Consider the following 5,000-nt stretch of genomic DNA (forward strand, 5'->3'; position numbering starts at 1 on the left):
AACACCCCCTTTTAGCCTCTCTCTATTTCGTGTTAAACGAGAAACGAAATTTAGAGTGTGACACGGAGGCTTTCACGCGGGGGGTGTCCGGGTAACCGATGGAAATCGAACCACGAAACCGCTTCGACGAACGAAGTCGCAACTTCACGAGAGTCCGCCTGCTTACGACGGACGATATGGTAACGTATCGCTTTACGGACCGGCTGAGAAGCGAAAACGATAGCGTAGTCTCCTTCGTTGGTAGACCGATCTGACGCCGGCCATGGAGTGTCCGTATTGAATCTCGCGATACCGCCAAGACGTCCAATATATGTAAGCAGCGAGCAGGAGACTCTGTGTTACGCGCGACAGCGCGTTTCGTATTTTCCACGGTTTTTGAATGACTTTACCACCCGGAACGGACTGAAAACTCGCCGCACGAAGAGAAATGCGTCACAGAGCGTTGTTTCATCGGCGGTTCTGTAGTTTTATACGGTCCTTTACCCGTCCATGGACGTTATCGTGTCGTCTTAATCATCAATCAGCTCGGGTAAATCTGTGAACAGAGCTATGACGGGACGACGTCCGAATACCGATACTCGATCTTGCGCTTGGATTGGAGTTAGTATTCTATGGACAATCGAACGAATTTATAAACCAGGTTAAATAAATCACGTACATACTGGTTTTCAGACGCTGAGTTGTTAAATATGAACAAAAATTTTTATACGATTACCCTGAACGGTGGATCACTTGGCTCGTGGGTCGATGAAGAACGCAGCTAATTGCGCGTCAACGTGTGAACTGCAGGACACATGAACATCGACATTTCGAACGCACATTGCGGTCCACGGATACAATTCCTGGACCACGCCTGGCTGAGGGTCGTTTATATAACTAAAGACTGCTTGCGTTTGCCTTTAGCAGCAAAAGGTTTTCTCTTCATTGTTAAATTTTTTTCGGTACCGCTCGTCGTTCGACTAGATAAAACGAAACTGTTAAACGCCGAAAAGTCGAACGTTTCGGAGCGGGATCCGATGGTCGAACGCGAGAGAGAGAACAACTTGCGAAATTGGCGAAAACGTACGAGCGATGGTTGGACATTTCGTCGGCGTTTGACGCGGAGAATGTTAAATGGAACGTTCGTGTCTCGCCCTCTCTTTGCTAGTGTTCATTTTTTTCACAGGCGACAGAAGAACATTTTCGTATATCTCGCAATTCTTAGTTTTTAGGATCTTCTCGGCGGAATGCGCTTATCTCGGCTTGCGTGAGTCGTGGTTTCTAGTTAAACCCCTAAAAGAGACCATATACGACCGCCCGTGAAAGAGCGCTCCCGAGTCGAAAACACCTAACTACAGAAGGATATTTAGACGAGAGAGAAAATGATTCTTCGCCCTGCGAGAGAATTGTTAGACACCAATTGAAGGAAGCAAGCCGAGAGTAGAGCGTGTTTACGGCGTTTCTCCGCGCTCCCGACGTTGTCTGAAATGATTGTCGAATTTTTTTTTCGACGGTGCGAAAGTTTATACAACGAGGGGAAAAGTTAAAAATAAACGTGCGACGGAAGCTCTTTCACGGTTAAATTATTACGAGATCGTAGCTTCGCCACGTTTTTTTTAACATTTACAAGCGCAGATCGCTTCGTTGTCGTTGATTAGAAGCGGAAGACCGCGCGATCCCAATACGGGTTCCGGTCGTCCAGTCCTCGAAGTGCATAATTGTGCCGGACGGACGTTGAAAAACCCGGACCGATCGAACGATAAACGCTTATTTGGTGATCGTCTTGCGAGAGTCTCCCTTCATTGTTGTTCGTGTGTTAAATTTCTTTTATCGAACAACGGTCGAACGCAAATGAACAATGACATTTACACCGAAGATCGATCTCGAAACGCTTTTGTTCCTCCTTTTGTGCGCTCGTGGTTTCATCGAACGATATATACACGACGAAGGTGTACCACGCACGTTAAAAATGGGATTTCTTTTTTCCTTTAACCCTTTATTCTCTGGACCATGATAAGTCACCGATGGTTTACATGGCTGTCTCTGGCATTCTCGCCCTTTTCTTGGGATTTTGCGTCGGAACGCGACAGCAAAAGAAAAAACGTATCGGACGATGCGTCTTTACGGTTTATCGACCGTCGAGTGTATATTCGAACGTAAATATGTTGTAACGGTATATGTATCCTTTAGGGGACAAAAGAAACATGAAACGATCGTGTGCGAGAGCGCGCCGAGGGTAAGAAGAAAAGGTGTCCGACCTTTATCTCCTCGTTGTCGTAGTCTCTCCTCGTCGTTTGTTTTAACGCGCCCTGGATAGATAAAAAGATATATCCGATTATAATATATACATATATACTCCGACGCGAGTCGAGAACAACCGGACGTCGTCGTCGTCGTTTTTTTTTTTTGTCGTTGTCCCGCCTGCCCGAATATGCGGCGTTTTAAGTGCCTTTTTTCTTTTGTCGAACAAAAGAGAGAGGAGACACCGAGCTTTCATTTTGGCTCGTACGTACCTTCGAGTAGTCGACGATATTGTGTTGATCCGAAAAGAGAAAAATAGTTGGTTATCGAACGATACAAGGAAAAAATCGAACGACATAATCCCTGTGCGTCGTTGGTATTAATATACCTTTCGTATTACGTGTCGAAACCCCGAAAAGAGCGTACAGTTTGTGGTATAACTTTGAAAAGAAATAATAAAATTTCGACGACCTCAGAGCAGGCGAGATTACCCGCTGAATTTAAGCATATTAATAAGCGGAGGAAAAGAAACTAACAAGGATTTCCTTAGTAGCGGCGAGCGAACAGGAATGAGCCCAGCACTGAATCCCGCGGTTAACGCCGCTGGGAAATGTAGTGTTCAGGAGGATCCGTTTATCCCGAGACATCGAATCGCGTCCAAGTCCATCTTGAATGGGGCCACTTACCCATAGAGGGTGCCAGGCCCGTAGCGACCGGTACGCGTCTCGGGTGGATCTCTCCTTAGAGTCGGGTTGCTTGAGAGTGCAGCCCTAAGTGGGTGGTAAACTCCATCTAAGGCTAAATATGACCACGAGACCGATAGCGAACAAGTACCGTGAGGGAAAGTTGAAAAGAACTTTGAAGAGAGAGTTCAAGAGTACGTGAAACCGTTCAGGGGTAAACCCGAGAAACCCAAAAGATCGAATGGGGAGATTCATCGTCAACGAAGCTGGCTCCCGTGTTGGTGCGATAGTGCCCCGGATGGTCCCGTTACGGCGGGTTTCCCATCGGCGTGGGCACACCACCCGCGGCGAATGTTCCGGCTATGTAGTCGTGCACTTCTCCCCTAGTAGAACGTCGCGACCCGTTGCGTGTCGGTCTAAGGCCCGAGGCGAAGACTGTCCGTCGCTTTTAGCGTACGATGACAGCCCCTTGGATGCCCGGCCGACTGCGCGACGGTACTCAGACGGTATCGGGCCGCAAAATTCTCGAACGCACTGCGTCCAGGACCGCCGCAAGCTCGTTCCAGTCTAGATACCGGATGTACGGACTTAGCGCCGTAACCGGGCCTGGCGGGCTGTTGGCAGGCGGAGTCCTTGGACTGGCCAAACTTTGAATTACCGGTCGGCGACGCTATTGCTTTGGGTACTCTCGGGACCCGTCTTGAAACACGGACCAAGGAGTCTAACATGTACGCGAGTCATTGGGATTTGATAAACCTAAAGGCGAAATGAAAGTGAAAGTCGTCCGTGAAGTCGACTAAGGGAGGATGGGCCTCGTTACGATTAGGCCTCGCACTCCCGGGGCGTCTCGTTCTCATTGCGAGAAGAGGCGCACCTAGAGCGTACACGTTGGGACCCGAAAGATGGTGAACTATGCCTGGTCAGGACGAAGTCAGGGGAAACCCTGATGGAGGTCCGTAGCGATTCTGACGTGCAAATCGATCGTCGGAACTGGGTATAGGGGCGAAAGACTAATCGAACCATCTAGTAGCTGGTTCCCTCCGAAGTTTCCCTCAGGATAGCTGGCACTCGACTCGAACGCATAACGAGTCTCATCTGGTAAAGCGAATGATTAGAGGCCTTGGGGCCGAAACGACCTCAACCTATTCTCAAACTTTAAATGGGTGAGATCTCTGGCTTGCTTGAATTTTCATGAAGCCACGAGATATAAATTGATAAAATTTTTCTTGGATCAGAGTGCCAAGTGGGCCAATTTTGGTAAGCAGAACTGGCGCTGTGGGATGAACCAAACGCAGAGTTAAGGCGCCTAAGTCGACGCTTATGGGATACCATGAAAGGCGTTGGTTGCTTAAGACAGCAGGACGGTGGCCATGGAAGTCGGAATCCGCTAAGGAGTGTGTAACAACTCACCTGCCGAAGCAACTAGCCCTGAAAATGGATGGCGCTGAAGCGTCGCGCCTATACTCCGCCGTCAACGGCAAGTGCGCAGGAACGGGATTTAGTTCCCGTTCTCCATGAAGCCTTGACGAGTAGGAGGGTCGCGGCGGTGTGCGCAGAAGGGTCTGGGCGTGAGCCTGCCTGGAGCCGCCGTCGGTGCAGATCTTGGTGGTAGTAGCAAATACTCCAGCGAGGACCTGGAGGACTGACGTGGAGAAGGGTTTCGTGTGAACAGCCGTTGCACACGAGTCAGTCGATCCTAAGCCCTAAGAGAAATCTAATGTTGATGAGGTGTCCTAAAATTCACGCTTTTCGAACGCAAATGACAAACATACGTACGCTCGCACGCACGTACGCGCGCAAAAGGCAAAAAATGTTAAAAAGAGAAAAAAATTGCAGTTAAATAACAATTTACGTCGCCGTCGTTTCGTGTTTGTGTCCTAATCCACCGCTCGAACATGATCATTTTTATTGATAAATTGACAAAAACGTTGAACGCTGAAAAAAAATGATCGCGGTTCGGATCGATGGATACTTCACGTTCGACGTGATGCGACGTTGTCGAACGCCTGAAAGCGATTTTTTTTCTATTTTTTGCTTGGTTAAATCTTACAAACTATCGAACGCAAGTCGTGTCGTCGTTGCGTCGCAGATGCGTCG

The 5,000-nt window shown here is 48.6% G+C and overlaps 2 non-coding genes across 2 annotated transcripts in view; both read left to right on the forward strand.

Moving 5' to 3' along the window:
• The first annotated feature begins 712 nt into the window (after positions 1-712).
• Positions 713-867, forward strand: LOC143266377 (5.8S ribosomal RNA). The gene has a single exon (XR_013041385.1). It is a non-coding gene; the product is annotated as a 5.8S ribosomal RNA (ribosomal RNA).
• Positions 868-2,687: 1,820 nt separating this feature from the next.
• LOC143266370 (large subunit ribosomal RNA) overlaps positions 2,688-5,000 on the forward strand; it is a 4,388-nt gene continuing 2,075 nt past the window's right edge. The window contains exon 1 of the ribosomal RNA XR_013041382.1: positions 2,688-5,000. This exon is cut by the window's right edge and continues 2,075 nt beyond it. This is a non-coding gene — a ribosomal RNA (large subunit ribosomal RNA).

This window comes from Megachile rotundata, unplaced genomic scaffold (genome assembly GCF_050947335.1).
Source record: "Megachile rotundata isolate GNS110a unplaced genomic scaffold, iyMegRotu1 scaffold0391, whole genome shotgun sequence".
Classification (NCBI taxonomy): domain Eukaryota; kingdom Metazoa; phylum Arthropoda; class Insecta; order Hymenoptera; family Megachilidae; genus Megachile; species Megachile rotundata.